Here is an 18,487-nt window from a genome sequence, read left to right as displayed (position 1 = left end):
TAGGCCGTGGTTCCATGACAGTATAACAAGAATCAGTTGGATTTTCATCCAGAAATGTTTTCATCATAAAAGACTTTTGCAGCAGCTGTGTCTGATAAGGAGCCCCCAGAGGTGATAGCCTCCCAGTGTTTCACCTGGGACCCCACAGCACCAACACTGGGCTCCACAGTCCCGAATATGGGCATCCTTGTAGTCATTGCAGATGGTAAATCCCCTTTCCTACCACTAGGTGTCACTGCAGTCCAGCAGATCCCAGCACAGGGCCGCTGGCTCTTTTCTTGCCTGGGATACATCCCATAATGGTGGTGATCGGAATCACTGCTGTTGGCCAAGAATGTTCCTTGGATTGTGACACACCGAGACCACCGCACAAATCCCCTTCTCATTATAAGCCCCCCACTCCCCAGGCAGTGAGAACCCTGCACTCCAGAGCCGCAGGGGTTAAGGTGCACCCATCTCCCTGTGCATGGTGCGGCTGTGTGCATGCTGTGTGGTGCGGCTGTGTGCATGCTGTGTGGTGCGGCTGTGTGCATGCTGTGTGGTGCGGCTGTGTGCATGCTGTGTGTTGCGGCTGTGTGCATGCTGCGTGGTGCGGCTGTGTGCATGGTGCGGCTGTGTGCATGCTGTGTGCGCGGCCCCAGGGAGCAGTGACCCAGGAAGCACAAGCTCCATGGCTTCCTGTGCAGGGAGCGGAGGAGGAGCCGGAGGCGGCACACGGGGGCGATGAGCTGCCCACAGCTGCCTGGATGTGGGGGACAAGGAGGCTGTGAGCAGCAGCATGGACACACAGCAGGTACGGGGGGCGGGGAGTCAGGGGCTGGGGAACTACAGGTGCCAGCAGTCCTGGCCACACACCTCCTGCCGCAGGGAGCAGGAGAAAATCAGGAAAAGAAACAAAACTTTTCCCTTTTGTCCCAGAGAGGAAGAGAAGTGATTGTCTGACGTGAGATTGTCTCCACAGCTCAGGAGTGTAGTTGTGACTGGCGCTCTGCGGCGGGTGTAGTACTACAACTCCCAGCAGGACGTCACCGCCTGCAGCTGGGACCTGGAGGTTCTGGGTTGGCTTTAGCCATGGCTGCCACTCTGGACTCTGCAAAGCTGCACTGATTGTCACCCAGCCAGACGTCACTCTTTCTGGATCTGCTCTTCTGTGGCCTGGGAAAGCTGGGTAGGTGAGGACTTTACCCTGCACTTTCCGGATCTGCTCTTCTCTGGCAGTTTTTTGCCTTTTTATTGGCTGTCACCCAGCATTCCCCTGCTCTTTCCAGATCTGTCGTTCTGTGGTGTGGGAAAGCTGGGTAGGTGAGGGTGTTACCTTTACTTTCCCTGCACATTCCTGATCTGCTCTTCTGTGGCAGAGTTTTTGCCATTTTTCTTGCTGTTACCCAGCCATACTTTGGGCTTTCCCGATCTGTCGTTCTGTGGTATGGGAAAGCTGGGTGGAAACGTTTTTGGCGGTTTACCGTCATGCTTTCCCAGCAACGTATAACTAATAGAATACTATCTCCGTAGGGGATTGTTCACATACTGCAAACTTGATGGGATTTTTTTTTTTTAAACTTTGGGTGGAAAAAGAAAATGCAGCGTTTTACCGTAACGGCAAACAGAAAAAAGGCCAAAAAAACCAAGACCGTGTGAACGTTCCCCAACTCCCCGGGCGGTTCGGCTGCTAAAATGACACTTTTTATTGATATTGAATGGATCGATTTTTTTTACTTGTTGAGTGAACACAGAATACCATCTTTGTGACACGGGGGTCTCTGTGTTCCCCACCTTTAAACTGTACGAAAATAATTTTTTACTTTTTTTTTTTTTTCTTTTTTTTTTTTACTTAATATTTATTTTTTGAAAATTCACACTATAAAAAAAGAAGCGATTTATAATGTGGGGACAGGACCGGCCGCGCGGTGCAATCTCTGCATTTCTTTTGCATGACTGCACTGATACGGTGCCAATTTTTTTTTTGTGTTTTATTTGATTTTTTGGTGCAGATTTGACTCTGCGTTTGTTTGATGCGTTTTTTTAAGTGAAGAAGCGCTATGATTTCTGACATATTTGGATTTTTGTTTTTCAGGGTGTTCCATAGTGGTGTATGAGGGGATGGTTGCAGAAAGCACTGAAAGTCGCACATGACTGTTCAAACAAAGTCCTTGGTGCACCCTTGGTGTGGCCGAAAGTTCTGCGCATCTTCCCACCTACTTCTTAAGGGCTCATACATGCAGACAAGTCTCGCACCTCAATACCCGGCACTCGGATCGGAGCGTTCAACTGCATAGAAATACATGGAGCCGCACACTCCGATCCGAGTGCCGGGTATCGAGGTGCGAGACTCCTCCAAGTTTCTCGCATGTGAGTATGAGCCCTTAATCTATCCCCGTCCACTTGTGGCTCTAGAAATCCAGAGCTGTCAATCAAAGAAGAGGGGAATGGAGCCGGTGGGGAAACCAAGGAGGTGGAAAGGTGCACTGAACAGTTTGGCCGCCCCGAGGGTGCACCGAGCGCCTCTGCTTGATTAGAACAGTCATCGCTCATAGCTCTGCTCGCTATAGCGGGAGCAGCAACTTGTGCACACCCCAGCACATCGATTGCAGAGACTGCCTCTGTGCCGAGCTAGCCGTCAATCAAAGTACCAGGGCGTGCTCAAGATACCGCCCCCATGACTGAAAGCTGGCAGCTCCTGGGAGGAAATAAATTCATTTTCTCCCAGTAGCTGCCTTTTCATTAAGGTTGTCAGGCAGCATTGTAACTAGTGATGGGATGAGGTGTTATCTGAGCATGCTCATGTGCTAACAGAGTGTCTTCGGTGGGCTCGAATAACATAATATAGTCAAGTCCCTGCAGCTGTGCAACATCCTGTTTGTTAGGCAACCCCTTCATGTGCAGCGACTCAGGCAGCTGCGGGGACTTGAACCTATTTTTCGAGCACGCCAAAGACAATTAGGACCTGAGCATGCCCAGATAACGCCTTATCCGTGCACGTACGCTCATCACGAATTGTAGCGCTAAATGCGGCTGTCAATCAAATGATGCTGCTTGTATTGGCCCCTTCCCACTTTATCGCGAGGCCCCTGATCTCTTGACCTCTTGTTGCTTTTGTGATCGACTTAAAAAAATAAAGTAAAAAGATTAAAAAAAAAAAAAAAAGTATAAAGACTTGAATCGCCCCCTACCCATTTAAAATTAATGACTTTCAAAAAGTAAACACATTTGGCATCGCCAGATCCATGAAAATATAAAATTTATCAGTTCATCTATGCGGTAAATGCTGAAAAAAAATAGGACAATGGCAGCCCCATAAAAATGCAACAAAAAGCGATCAACATGTAATACGTATCCCTAATTAGTATCAGGAAAAGAAAAGCTCATCCGGCGTAAAAATAAAAAGGTTATGCGTTTCGGAACAAACAGGATTTTCAATCTTCTGGATTTTTATTTTTTTTTTATAACCAATAATTAAATTTAAAAAATCTTTACAAGTTTGGTATCGCCATAAATGTACTGATCTGGAGAATCGTATTTTTTTTTTTTTTTTTCAGGAGTAAATTTCTAAAATTCAGTTCACTCTAAAAGTTATGACTCTTGGAGTGACTTTTAATATGCAAATTGCCTCTTCAGAGAGAAAGAGGACTTGATCTCTATAGCGCCACCTGTTGGAAGCAGCGATCCTACAAGTCACAATCAACTCTTTAACGAGTCTTGTGTTATGACTTGGGATAAAAGCCAGATCAGAATCTCAATTGGCAGACACCATGTTTTGGGCCATTGTCCCTCGTCAGTGCAAATTATGAGATCTGATTTGGCTAGGTGAGAGGCTCTGGACTGAGGTCTAAGGGGTAAGGTTTCTCCTTGTGGAGAGTGACATACCAGCTCTGACTTGTCAAGGTAAGGAGGCTTATTTGCCGTGCAATGCTCTTGGAGGGACGGGAGGAATACACTAAAGTTCAAGAATGTAAACTGGCCGCATAGCCAGGTGGATAAAGAGGAGCTTGTCACCAAGTCGAAAATGGATGGCTTGACAGCTTATTTAATTCCTGGCGTCACTACCGACTCGGCAACTCTCGGGCATTCGTGACTTTCGTCATTTCATATCAGTACGCCATGAAGCCAAGAACAGGTTACCCGACTTCTAAGGCCGGTTTCACATTAGCGCTTTTTAAGCGCACGCACGGCCGGGGGTAGCTCCGCCCCCGAGCCGGCTCTCTGCCCGGCGTGCCCGCCCCTTGCTTGTAGCGCCGCCTATTAGCGGACAGAGGCGCCTGTGATCGGCGCACCCTATCTTTAGCATAGGGTGCGCAGATCGTGCGCAGGCCGTGCGCTAGTTGCGCTTTGACCTGCGCTGCGCACTTTTGACGGTGCGCCGTGCGCGCCAAAATCAAACTACGGATTTTGGAGCGCACGGCGCACCGTCAAAAGTGCGCAGCGCAGGTCAAAGCGCAACTAGCGCACGGCCTGCGCACGATCTGCGCACCCTATGCTAAAGATAGGGTGCGCCGATCGCAGGCGCCGCTGTCCGCTAGTAGGCGGCGCTACAAGCAAGGGGCGGGCACGCCGGGCAGAGAGCCGGCTCGGGGGCGGAGCTACCCCCGGCCGTGCGTGCGCTTAAAAAGCGCTAATGTGAAACCGGCCTTAGGCGCACTGCCGACTACTGATGTTTGGCTTCTGCTTTGACGGCAGGTCAGTTCATTGCAATGTCCCCCAAAAACATTTGCAGCACACCTGTGGAGCCCAACACCATGCGGCCCTTCAAAGAAATGCCACCCCACACCATTACTGACTCACTGCCAAACCGGTCATGCTGAAGGATGTTGCAGGCAGCAGATCGCTCTCCGCGGCGTTTCCAGACTCTGTCACGTCTGTCACAAGTGCTCAGTGAGAGCCTGCTTTCATCTGTGAAGAGCACAGGGCACCAGTGGCGAATTTGCCAATCCTGGTGTTCTGTGGCAAATGCCAAGCGTCCTGCACGGTGTTGGGCTGTGAGCACAACCCCCATCTGTGGATGTCGGACACTCAGACCATCCTCATGGAGTTGGTTTCCAGCCATTTGTGCAGACACATGCACATTTGTGGCCTGCTGGAGGTCATTTTGCAGGGCTCTGGCAGTGCTCCTACTGTTCCTCCTTGCACAAAGGCTGAGGTAGCGGTCCTGCTGATGGGTTGTTGCCCTCATACGGCCCCCTCCACGTCTCCTGGTGTACTGGCCTATCTCCTGGTAGTGCTTCCAGCCTCTGGACACTACGCTGACAGACACAGCAAACATCCTTACCACAGCTCGCATTGATGTGCCATCCTGGATGAGCTGCACTACCTGAGCCACTTGTGTGGGTTGTGGAGTCTTTCTCATGCTACCACGAGTGTGAAAGCACAACCAACATTCAAGAGTGACCAAAACATCCAGCCAGAAAGCATTGGTACTGAGATGTGGTCCCCACCTGCAGAACCACTCCTTTATTAAGGGTGTCTTGATAATTGCCAATAATTTCCATCTGTTGTCTATTCCATTTGCACAACAGCATGTGAAATTGATTGTCAATCAGTGTTGCTTCCTAAGTGGACAGTTTGATTTCACAGAAGTTTGATTTACTTGGAGTTATATTCTGTTGTTTAAGTGTTCCCTTTATTTTTTGAGCAGTGTATATTGGGCCAAGTGCTGCTCGTATAAGAGGTGGTGGCCCACTCTCTCGCACATGGGCCCACCGGAGGGTTCTCCTGTGGGCCAGTCTAAGCTTGGCCCCATTCCCTGGAAAACTGTAAGGAGAGTCTTACAAATGATGATCACAGGGGATGACATCGAGGTGTTCCTGAGGGTTTTCAAAAGGGGGGTCATCTCGGGTCACATACCCGCCCGTTACCCCATGACCACTGAACCGATGGACTGCAGCATAGGACCGCACTGCTTGTTTTTTGTATATCCTGCCTGCAGTGCTGTCCCTCAACCAGACGAGGCCCACAAGCATGTCCCGTATCCGTGAGCGGTGTGCAAATGACCTGGTCTGTTTGGAATCAGGCAGTTTGGTAACCTTGGTAAGGGCCAAAATTCCTCATCGGCTGACTCCTGGGAAGATGATGGGCATCCACTGTAACCACGGGGATGCTAAAGACTACCCTGTGGCCTAGTGGTCATAAACACAATGAGGTTGGCGTAGTCAAAGACCTGTTAGACCTGCATTGTTTTGGGACTTGTGGGGGGAAAGGTAGGACACCTGGTTCCCCGGCCGACAGCTAGGTCGTTCCTTAAGAAAGCTCGTCACAGGCTACAGCTGGAGGTGTCCGGGGGAAAGTTTGTAGAAGCCGAACTCAGGTACTTAACGCTAAAGACAGCATTTGATAATGTGGCTGTACTTGATGGTGTTGCTCAAGAGCCAGAAACCAACACATGATATTTCACTGTAAATGAGGAGATGCTATAACAGGTCACCAAGCAGAGAGGGGAGGTAATTGAGCAGTTACTGGTGCCAGGGTGTATAGACACAGGGTGATAGACATGGCCCATATTCGTGTGTTAGGTGGTCATCTGGGGGTAAAAAAACCCCCAAGAACTGATTTTCCACAGGTTCTACTGTCCCGGTTGCCACAGAGAAATCTTGAAATAGTGTAGGTCCTGTCCCACCTGCCAGCTGGCCTCCCTGGTGGCCCACTTCCATAGCCCCTTAGTGCCGTTGCCTATCATTGAGGTTCCATTTGATCACATAGCTATAGATCTAGTGGGACCCCCTGATCTAGTCCGCCAGAGGGCATCAGTATATCTTGTTGGTCCTGGACAATGCTACACAATATCCAGAGGCCTTACCACTACAAAAACTCACAGCCAAGTTGGTCCAGATCTTTTCTAGAATGGGGTTGCCTATAGAGATCCTAGCAGACAGAGTGACTCCATTTATGTAAAAGATAATAAGAGAGTTCAGACGAGACTGTGACTGTCTGTTGCCGTACGTTTTATTCACCATTAGAGAAGCCCCACAGGCATCATAACAGAGACCTGTTCTCAGAACAGAATTACAGGGTTGTACTCAGGTCATAGAACATGAGGTACTCACAGAGCCTCGGGTTCTGGTGAACTTGGAAGTCGTATCGGATTCCCGAAGCCCAACGAGAGATGATCTTGAAAGAGGTGAAGCGAATGCTGAAACTGGCAGCTTGATACGTATACAATGCCCCATGTCGATGAACTGTTTGAATGAGTAGGGCTGGCCAGGTACATTACCAGCTATGACCTAACGAAAGGGTATTGGCAAATTCCCATGTCCCAGGATGCCAATGAGAAGACGGCCTTCTCACACCAGATGGTTGTTTCTAGTACAGAAGGATGCCATTTGGATTGCAAGGAGCGCCAGCCACGTTTCAGAAAGCCATGGACTGGATCCTAACTCTCCAAAAGAAGCACATAGCGGCCAACCTGGATGACATCATGATCTTCAGCCAGGATTGTGGAAGCCATCTGAGCAAAGTCCAGGTGATACTGGATGCTCTACGTAAGACAAGGTTTTCCATAAACCAAAGAAATGTGCCATGGGGATGGAGGATGCTAAATACTTGAGCTATGTCGTAGGCAGAGATGAGATAAAGCCCCAAATAAAGTTGACGCGACTCAGAGTTGGCCACAACCCCTCTCAAAGAAGCAGGTCAGAGCGTTCCTGGGCATCATAGGGTACTAGTTGCCAGTTTGTCCTTAACTTTGTCATGATAGCTGCCACTCTGATGGACCTCATTAAAGGGACAAAATCGGCTATTTCTGGTCTCGAGAAGCTGAGACTGCCTTACAGGAAACAGACAGTGATGGTGGCACCAGATTTCTCTAAGGAGTTTGTAGTCCAAACGGATGCGTCAGATGTCTGGCTGGGTGCTGTCTTATTACAAGAGGTGAACGAGGAAGAGCACCCCATAGGGTATCTTAAGTCAAAAGCTGTTCTCCTGCGAGAAGAATCACTCCATAGTGGAAAAAGGAATGTTTGGCCATCAAGTGGGCGTTGGGACAGGCTAAGGTTTCTACCTCTCAGGCAGGAAATTCAGGTTTGTGTCAGACCATTCCCCCCTGATTTGGATAAGGGAAAAGAAGGGAGACAATGCCCGAGTGACCAGGTGGTACCTAGCATTTCAGGATTTTAACCTCCATGTAGGTCATAGACCTGGAAAATTGCATTTCAATGTTGACGCACTGTCGAGTGTCCACTGTTTGGTGGAAGGTGCCAAGCCCCCTGGCTTTGGGTACGGGGGGGTATGTAAGGCGGCCACTGGGACAGGTCTTTGAGGGGAGATATGTATCATCAAGGTTGTTAGCTTCGGTTATGTAAGCCCGGGAAAGAAGGCTCCAGCACTTATAGCGCTGAGAGGGTTAATAAGGCGTATTAGGGCCGGGTTTACAAGCAGTCAGAGATAGGTGGGACTGATTGCTCACATATCCCCACCCCGGGGTGTGGTGTGGCAATAATAAACCAGTCTGGACGTTTTGATGAAACTTTGTCCTGTGCCTAGATCAACCGCATCTATAAGGCCTTAGTTATCAAATTGTCGCTAACAGTAACCTGGCCTTGCTCATAGCAACCTATCGGATCTTTGCTTCCTTTTCTGAAACTGCTGTTAAAAAAATGAAAGCTGCGCTGTGATTGGTCATATGCTTTTGTTATAGTGTGTTTGTGTCTGTGTATATAATTTAGCAATACTTTTTTTTTTTTCTGTCTATAACAAACAGATGATGGACACCATCGGCAACCAATACTTTGTCACTGATATGATACAGTTTCATTTTGGATATTAAGGTTTCTGTTGTTTTTTAATTCTACGCATATATTCTTTGCATTTACAGCTGCTGGAAGTTTCTGGGATTTTTAGAATTCTAATGCCCACTTTTTTTTTACCTCATCATATTCTGACTTGTGGTGCATTTTGGAAATCCGCAATGTGCCAATTTGACTTGTGGATATGTAACTTATGTTTAAATCTTCCAATTAAAACCACATTATATGCAAAAAACCTGCAGATAAAAACTGTATATTTGTTACTATGGTGTTTTTGCTGCGGAACTGCACTAAAAACGAATGTGTGACTGCAGCTTAGCCCCATGTACCTGAGCTGCAGTACCATACACTACCACATGAGCAAGAGTGGCAGTATGTTGGGGTCAAGCACTGCCACTCCTTTTGTTCTGCTGATTGGCAGAGGTCAATGGTATTGATCGCTGCTCTTTTAACTGTTCACATGCTGCTGTCAGAACCTGACAGTGATATTTAAACAGTTTGAAACGTTGCGGAAGTTGTTTCATTTTGGAGCGCCTCGCTTCTTTACACCCACCTTTTCTGCAATGCAAACAAAGCTTGCCAATGGGTTAACAATGGCACGCGGGGGCTACCAAAGGTCCCAATCACTGTCCTCTTCGTGCAGTATGACTTGTGGCTCGGCTCAAGCAGATTGTTAATTTTGCTAGTCACCGCAGTGCTAAAGCAATGAAAAAATAACTTAACCATGCCAAAGGAGTTGAAAAGAAAAGTTTTGAGTGAGGAAAAGAAGAGCTCAATTCTGGCTTTACTACGGAGGGATACAGTGATCGTCATGTTGCCTCCATCCTTAAAATTGCTAAGACAGCAGTCCATTACAGCAATGTCAAGCAGCAGACATTGGGGACAACAAAGCTACAGACCGGCAGAGGGCGAAAACGACTCTCCACTGACCACGATGACCGTCATCTTATTCAAATGTCACTCAGCAACCGCAGGATGACATCAAGTGACCTACAAAAGAAATAGCAAATGGCAGCTGGGGTGAAGTGCACGGCAAGAACAGTTTGTAACCGGCTCCTAGAGGCAGGTCTCAAGTCATGTAACGCTCGAAAAAAGCCTTTCATCAATGAGAAGCAAAGGAGAGCCAGGCTGAAGATTGCCAAAGACCATAAGGATTGGACCGTAGAGGACTGGAGTAAGGTAATCTTCTCTGATGAGTCTAATTTTCAGCTTTTCCCAAGTCCTGGAGAGGCGTACAAGACAGTGTCTTGTACCCACTGTGAAATTTGGTAGCGGATCGGTGATGATCTGGGGATGCTTCAGCAAGGCTGGAATTGGGCAGGTTAATCTTTGTGAAGGACGTATGAATGAAACCGCATACAAGGTTATCCTGGAAAAACAGTTGATTCCTTCTGACCAGGCAACGTTCCCTCTGAGGACAATGTGCCATGCCACACAGCTAGGTCAAACAATGTGTGGATGAAGGAGCACCACAACTAATCCCTGTCATGGCCAGCCCAATCTCCAGACCTGAACCCCATTGAAAACCTCTGGAATGTAATCAAGAGGAGGATGGAAAGTCAAAAGCCATCACACAAAGAAGAACTGCTTACATATGTGTTCCAGGAGTGGCATAAGGTCACCCAAAAGCAGTGTGAAAGACTGGTGGAAAGCAGCCAAGACGCAGGAAAGCTGTGATTAACATTCATAGTTATTCCACAAAATATTGATTTCTGAACTCTTCCTGAGTTAAAACATTAGTATTGTTGTTTCTAAATGATTATGAACTTGTTTTCTTAGCATTATTTGAGGTCTGCAAGCACTCTGCATATTTTTCTCTTGACCATTTCTCATTTTCTGAAAATAAAAGCAAAATTTAAAAAAAAGCAATTTACATTTTACTCAAAAATATAAAGAGAAAAATCAGACAAACTGAAAATTTTGCAGTGTCCTCTTAAAATATATATATATATATATATATATAATTTTTAACAAAAAGCGCATTTTATATTACATTATGCAAAAGTTCAATCTATGAAATTAATTAACCTATATGATAAGCGTAGGAAGAGGCAACCGAAACTTCAGAATTGCTGTTTTTCCGTCATTGTACCCCCCCCCCCAAAAAAAAATAAAAATAAATCACTAATAAGTGATGAAACATCATATGTACTCCAGAACAGTACCAATAAAAACTGAGGCTCGCCACACAACACCATCAATAGATAAAGAAAAATAGAGAATGAAGGATCTCATAAAATTGCATTGCAAATAAAAATGTTAACATCAAAATAAAAAAAAAATTGTCCCATTAAAGTTAAAGAAAAAATATAATTTTGGTTTTGCCATATCATTTTTTTTTTATCTATTGCGTAGTAATTTTTACCGACTAATGATGACGTTAAGAAAAACCAGATAAAAAAATAACAATGGCAGAATTGCTTTTTTTTTCCTTTTTCCTTTTACTCCTTCACTTTATTTCATTTTTTTTCTTCAATTTTTTTCAATCTATTTATATAAAACTGAATGTGTGTGTGTGTATCACCAACCAATCACGAAGCATCTTTCATTTCACCAGAGCTGGTTAAAAGAAGCTGAGCTGTGATTGGTTGCTATGAGCAAGTTTTCCCACTTGACAACATCTCAGCAGACACTGACATGGTGGGAGAAATCTAGCATCCCTGGGAACATAAGCTCCCAGCCACTGTCTGCCCCCCAAAAAAAGAGAAGAGAGCACATAACAGAAATTAATCCCCCCCCTCCTGTACCCATATACAGGCTATGGCACACGTAGTTTTAGATGCTGCGGATTTGGAAAAATCGGCAGGTAAATTCTCTGGTCAAAAGTCCTGCGGTTTACCTGCGTATTAGCCTGCGGTTTCACACCTTTACAATGGAGGTGTGAAACCGCTGCGGATTCCGCACAAAGAATTAACATGCTGCGGATTTGAACCCGCAGCAAATCCGCGTGGAAAAATCTTCAGCATGTGCACTACGTTTTTTGAAAACAATGGTACTGTACAACGCACCTAAATCTGCTGCGGACCCGCAAAGCCTGAAACGCTGCGCAGCAGAATCCGCAACGTGTGCACATGGCCTCACACATCCTCCATCCTATAGGCACATCTTCCCTCATAAAGGGATCATTGGTATGGAAGTTAGGACCGTTCCACTCAGTGCTCTGGTTCTGACCCCAGGCTGACGGGATGATGTGGGATATTAGGGGGAGTAGTCCGGTGGCTCTGGCTGACGGGATGATGTGGGATATTAGGAGTAGTAGTCCGGTGGCTCTGGCTGACGGGATGATGTGAGATATTAGGGGTAGTAGTCCGGTGGCTCTGGCTGACGGGATGACGTGGGATATTAGTGGTATTAGTCCGGTGGCTCTGGCTGACGGGATGATGTGGGATATTAGGGGTAGTAGTCCGGTGGCTCTGGCTGACGGGATGATGTGGGATATTAGGGGTAGTAGTCCGGTGGCTCTGGCTGACGGGATGATGTGGGATATTAGGGGGAGTAGTCCGGTGGCTCTGGCTGACGGGATGATGAGGGATATTAGTGGTAGTAGTCCGGTGGCTCTGGCTGATGGGATGATGTGGGATATTAGGAGTAGTAGTCCGGTGGCTCTGGCTGACGGGATGATGTGAGATATTAGGGGTAGTAGTCCGGTGGCTCTGGCTGACGGGATGATGTGGGATATTAGGAGTAGTTGTCCGGTGGCTCTGGCTGACGGGATGATGAGGGATATTAGTGGTAGTAGTCCGGTGGCTCTGGCTGATGGGATGATGTGGGATATTAGGAGTAGTAGTCCGGTGGCTCTGGCTGACGGGATGATGTGAGATATTAGGAGTAGTAGTCCGGTGGCTCTGGCTGACGGGATGATGTGGGATATTAGGAGTAGTTGTCCGGTGGCTCTGGCTGACGGGATGACGTGGGATATTAGTGGTATTAGTCCGGTGGCTCTGGCTGACGGGATGATGTGGGATATTAGGGGTAGTAGTCCGGTGGCTCTGGCTGACGGGATGATGTGGGATATTAGGGGGAGTAGTCCGGTGGCTCTGGCTGACGGGATGATGAGGGATATTAGTGGTAGTAGTCCGGTGGCTCTGGCTGACGGGATGATGTGGGATATTAGGGGTAGTAGTCCGGTGGCTCTGGCTGACGGGATGATGTGGGATATTAGGGGTAGTAGTCCGGTGGCTCTGGCTGACGGGATGATGTGGGATATTAGGGGTAGTAGTCCGGTGGCTCTGGCTGACGGGATGACGTGGGATATTAGTGGTATTAGTCCGGTGGCTCGGGATGATGTGGGATATTAGGGGTAGTAGTCCGGTGGCTCTGGCTGATGGGATGATGTGGGATATTAGGGGTAGTAGTCCGGTGGCTCTGGCTGATGGGATGATGTGGGATATTAGGGGTAGTAGTCCGGTGGCTCTGGCTGATGGGATGATGTGGGATATTAGTGGTATTAGTCCGGTGGCTCGGGATGATGTGGGATATTAGGGGTAGTAGTCCGGTGGCTCTGGCTGATGGGATGATGTGGGATATTAGGGGTAGTAGTCCGGTGGCTCTGGCTGACGGGATGATGTGGGATATTAGTGGTATTAGTCCGGTGGCTCGGCATGATGTGGGATATTAGGGGTAGTAGTCCGGTGGCTCTGGCTGATGGGATGATGTGGGATATTAGGGGTAGTAGTCCGGTGGCTCTGGCTGATGGGATGATGTGGGATATTAGGGGTAGTAGTCCGGTGGCTCTGGCTGACAGGATGATGTGGGATATTAGGGGTAGTAGTCCGGTGGCTCTGGCTGATGGGATGATGTGGGATATTAGTGGTATTAGTCCGGTGGCTCGGGATGATGTGGGATATTAGGGGTAGTAGTCCGGTGGCTCTGGCTGATGGGATGATGTGGGATATTAGGGGTAGTAGTCCGGTGGCTCTGGCTGACGGGATGATGTGGGATATTAGTGGTAATAGTCCGGTGGCTCTGGCTGACGGGATGATGTGGGATATTAGGGGTAGTAGTCCGGTGGCTCTGGCTGCCTTGATGATGTGGGATATTAGGGGTAGTAGTCCGGTGGCTCTGGCTGACGGGATGATGAGGGATATTAGTGGTAGTAGTCCGGTGGCTCTGGCTGATGGGATGATGTGGGATATTAGGGGTAGTAGTCCGGTGGCTCTGACTGACGGGATGATGTGGGATATTAGGAGTAGTTGTCCGGTGGCTCTGGCTGACGGGATGATGAGGGATATTAGTGGTAGTAGTCCGGTGGCTCTGGCTGACGGGATGATGTGGGATATTAGGGGTAGTAGTCCGGTGGCTCTGACTGACGGGATGATGTGGGATATTAGGAGTAGTTGTCCGGTGGCTCTGGCTGCCTTGATGATGTGGGATATTAGGGGTAGTAGTCCGGTGGCTCTGGCTGACGGGATGATGTGGGATATTAGTGGTAATAGTCCGGTGGCTCTGGCTGACGGGATGATGTGGGATATTAGGGGTAGTAGTCCGGTGGCTCTGACTGACGGGATGATGTGGGATATTAGGAGTAGTTGTCCGGTGGCTCTGGCTGCCTTGATGATGTGGGATATTAGGGGTAGTAGTCCGGTGGCTCTGGCTGACGGGATGATGAGGGATATTAGTGGTAGTAGTCCGGTGGCTCTGGCTGACGGGATGATGTGGGATATTAGGGGTAGTAGTCCGGTGGCTCTGACTGACGGGATGATGTGGGATATTAGGAGTAGTTGTCCGGTGGCTCTGGCTGCCTTGATGATGTGGGATATTAGGGGTAGTAGTCCGGTGGCTCTGGCTGATGGGATGATGTGGGATATTAGTGGTAGTAGCCCGGTAGCTCTGGCTGACGGGATGATGAGGGATATTAGTGGTAATAGTCCGGTGGCTCTGGCTGACGGGATGATGTGGGATATTAGGGGTAGTAGTCCGGTGGCTCTGGCTGCCTTGATGATGTGGGATATTAGGGGTAGTAGTCCGGTGGCTCTGGCTGACGGGATGATGTGGGATATTAGTGATAGTAGTCCGGTGGCTCTGGCTGACGGGATGATGTGGGATATTAGTGGTAGTAGTCCGGTGGCTCTGGCTGATGGGATGATGTGGGATATTAGGTGTAGTAGTCCGGTGGCTCTGACTGACGGGATGATGTGGGATATTAGGAGTAGTTGTCCGGTGGCTCTGGCTGACGGGATGATGTGGGATATTAGGGGTAGTAGTCCGGTGGCTCTGACTGACGGGATGATGTGGGATATTAGGAGTAGTTGTCCGGTGGCTCTGGCTGACGGGATGATGAGGGATATTAGTGGTAGTAGTCCGGTGGCTCTGGCTGATGGGATGATGTGGGATATTAGGGGTAGTAGTCCGGTGGCTCTGGCTGACGGGATGATGAGGGATATTAGTGGTAGTAGTCCGGTAGCTCTGGCTGACGGGATGATGTGGGATATTAGGGGTAGTAGTCCGGTGGCTCTGACTGACGGGATGATGTGGGATATTAGGAGTAGTTGTCCGGTGGCTCTGGCTGACGGGATGATGAGGGATATTAGTGGTAGTAGTCCGGTGGCTCTGGCTGACGGGATGATGTGTGATATTAGGGGTAGTAGTCCGGTGGCTCTGACTGACGGGATGATGTGGGATATTAGGGGTAGTAGTCCGGTGGCTCTGGCTGACGGGATGATGTGGGATATTAGGGGTAGTAGTCCGGTGGCTCTGGCTGACGGGATGATGTGGGATGTTAGGGGTAGTTGTCCGGTGGCTCTGGCTGACGGGATGATGTGGGATATTAGGAGTAGTAGTCCGGTGGCTCTGACGGGATGATGTGGGATATTAGGGGTAGTAGTCCGGTAGCTCTGGCTGACGGGATGATGTGGGATATTAGGGGTAGTAGTCCGGTGGCTCTGGCTGACGGGATGATGTGGGATATTAGGGGTAGTAGTCCGGTAGCTCTGGCTGACGGGATGATGTGGGATATTAGGGGTAGTAGTCCGGTGGCTCTGGCTGTCGGGATGATGTGGGATATTAGGGGTAGTAGTCCGGTGGCTCTGGCTGACGGGATGATGTGGGATATTAGGGGTAGTAGTCCGGTGGCTCTGGCTGACGGGATGATGTGGGATATTAGGGGTAGTAGTCCGGTGGCTCTGGCTGACGGGATGACGTGGGATATTAGGGGTAGTAGTCCGGTGGCTCTGGCTGACGGGATGATGTGGGATATTAGGGGTAGTAGTCCGGTAGCTCTGGCTGACGGGATGATGTGGGATATTAGGGGTAGTAGTCCGGTGGCTCTGACTGACGGGATGATGTGGGATATTAGGGGTAGTAGTCCGGTGGCTCTGGCTGACGGGATGATGTGGGATATTAGGGGTAGTAGTCCGGTAGCTCTGGCTGACGGGATGATGTGGGATATTAGGGGTAGTAGTCCGGTAGCTCTGGCTGACGGGATGATGTGGGATATTAGGGGTAGTAGTCCGGTGACTCTGGCTGATGGGATGATGTGGGATATTAGGGGTAGTAGTCCGGTGACTCTGGCTGATGGGATGATGTGGGATATTAGGGGTAGTAGTCCGGTAGCTCTGGCTGATGGGATGATGTGGGATATTAGGGGTAGTAGTCCGGTGGCTCTGGCTGACGGGATGATGTGGGATATTAGTGGTAGTAGTCCGGTAGCTCTGGCTGACGGGATGATGTGGGATATTAGGGGGAGTAGTCTGGTGGCTCTGGCTGACGGGATGATGTGGGATATTAGGGGTAGTAGTCCGGTGGCTCTGACTGACGGGATGATGTGGGATATTAGGGGTAGTAGTCCGGTGGCTCTGGCTGACGGGATGATGTGGGATATTAGGGGTAGTAGTCCGGTAGCTCTGGCTGACGGGATGATGTGGGATATTAGGGGTAGTAGTCCGGTAGCTCTGGCTGACGGGATGATGTGGGATATTAGGGGTAGTAGTCCGGTGACTCTGGCTGATGGGATGATGTGGGATATTAGGGGTAGTAGTCCGGTAGCTCTGGCTGACGGGATGATGTGGGATATTAGGGGTAGTAGTCCGGTGGCTCTGGCTGACGGGATGATGTGGGATATTAGGGGTAGTAGTCCGGTGGCTCTGGCTGACGGGATGATGTGGGATATTAGGGGTAGTAGTCCGGTGGCTCTGGCTGACGGGATGATGTGGGATATTAGGGGTAGTAGTCCGGTGGCTCTGGCTGACGGGATGATGTGGGATATTAGGGGTAGTAGTCCGGTAGCTCTGGCTGACGGGATGATGTGGGATATTAGGGGTAGTAGTCCGGTGGCTCTGGCTGACGGGATGATGTGGGATATTAGGGGTTACTGTGCCTGGGCAGCGCCGGGCTCTTCAGCTAGTATATTATATTCTAAAAGTGAATTATGTTATTCAAATCTACAACTTGTCGCACAAAAAAACAAGCTCTCCTACGGCTATGTCGTCAGAAAAATAAAAAAGTTATGGCTCTTGAGAGAAGGCGAAGGAAAAAAAAACAAAAGCCCAAAACATGGAATAACCAGTAGGAATAAATGTCGCTAATCCTCCTGCAGATCCACAGAAGAAATTCTCGATTTCTGCCTTGCATCTTCGATGTGTGAATGTACCCCGAAGGGCCTTCATGCATATTAGATGAAGGTCAGCAGACCCCGGCTGGTTTGGTGGGCCAGATAGACCATCTGAAGTGTTTTCCGTCCGCCACCTCCAGCTGATTTTTGTCTTATGAGATTAAAGAGTAGCTAAAGTTTAAAATAATTACATGTACCGTAATTGGTTTTCAAGATGTTGTTTTTCCCCCGTCTGTTTTCCTGCTTTCTGTAGCGCTGATATCTGAATGCTCTCATTTGGCGTACTGATGATGGCAGTGAAAGAGTCAACTCCGCTCCTGTAACGGCTCATTCACAAGTCAGTTTTTTTTTCTCGTAAAATTGCTCTTTTTCACGGATAGCGCTCGTATCTATGAAAGTCTGTGGGACTGCCCACATATTCGTAATTTTTTGCTGGCTGAGTGGTCCATGCAAAATTGCGGAAACATGTCGGATAAAACTAGGCGATGAAAGTCTATGGGTCAGTGCAAAACTCGGGCCATACTTGGATGGCATCAGAGTGCTGTCCGTCTTTCATGGACTGATGGGAGAAGATGACGAAAAAATTACTTGCATCGATTAACTAACAAACAGGCAATCACTCCATGTGTTATGGTTGTCGATCAGCTGCGAGACATGCAGCTGCGGGGACTGGATCTTATTTTTCGAACACGCCAGCGATGCTCCATTAGCACACGAGCATGATAATATAACAACTTATCTGAGCATGTTCGCTCATCACTGGTGCTGACCGATCACTGCCATCATCTGTACTCCAAGTGAGTGCGTCCTGATGTCAATGCGGCCGAAGGCAGTAAATAGACTGGGGAAAAGGCCGAGGTTTCATAAGTACATGGAGATACTGTGGTGTCCATCTTGTTCCCTGACATCACCGGACCAGTTGTCCTACCCTGAATTTGCAGGTAAATGTTATGCTTCCCCTCCATAGCGCTAAATATTTGCCTTTGTCTTGCAGGAGGCCTCTCTGTGCTGTCGGCTGACTGATCTGCCCTGAGCTTCTGCACGGACTCTCACATATCTGCGAATACGCCCCAGACTTTGCTCGCAGGTACGGAATGCTTTCTGTGCTATGACGCCGTCCCGGGCCTAATGCTACCATTGTCTGCACTGTTTGCTGATCCCTCTTCACGCTTTCAGTGTCTGTGTGCAGGTGGTGCGTCTGTGCGGA

General features: G+C 48.8%; 1 protein-coding gene across 4 annotated transcripts in view; it reads left to right on the top strand.

Annotated features, from left to right (window-relative positions):
• Positions 1-539: 539 nt before the first annotated feature.
• DISP1 (dispatched RND transporter family member 1) overlaps positions 540-18,487 on the top strand; it is a 92,272-nt gene continuing 74,324 nt past the window's right edge. Inside the window, exons 1-2 of one of the 4 annotated variants that reach the window (XM_073556760.1) lie at positions 540-793; positions 18,275-18,367. The gene's annotated coding sequence lies outside the window, so the exon portion shown is untranslated. Of the gene's footprint in view, positions 794-838; positions 1,173-1,279; positions 1,299-18,274; positions 18,368-18,487 lie in introns of those variants that run through there. The other 3 variants (XM_073556761.1, XM_073556762.1, XM_073556763.1) reach the window with 3 other exon arrangements.

This window comes from Dendrobates tinctorius, unplaced genomic scaffold, assembly GCF_039654945.1.
Source record: "Dendrobates tinctorius isolate UK_male_01 unplaced genomic scaffold, ASM3965494v1 ptg000239l, whole genome shotgun sequence".
Taxonomy (NCBI): Eukaryota; Metazoa; Chordata; class Amphibia; order Anura; family Dendrobatidae; genus Dendrobates; species Dendrobates tinctorius.
The sequence above is the reverse complement of the archived record's forward strand: the minus strand, read 5'-3'. Positions and strand labels throughout refer to the sequence as shown.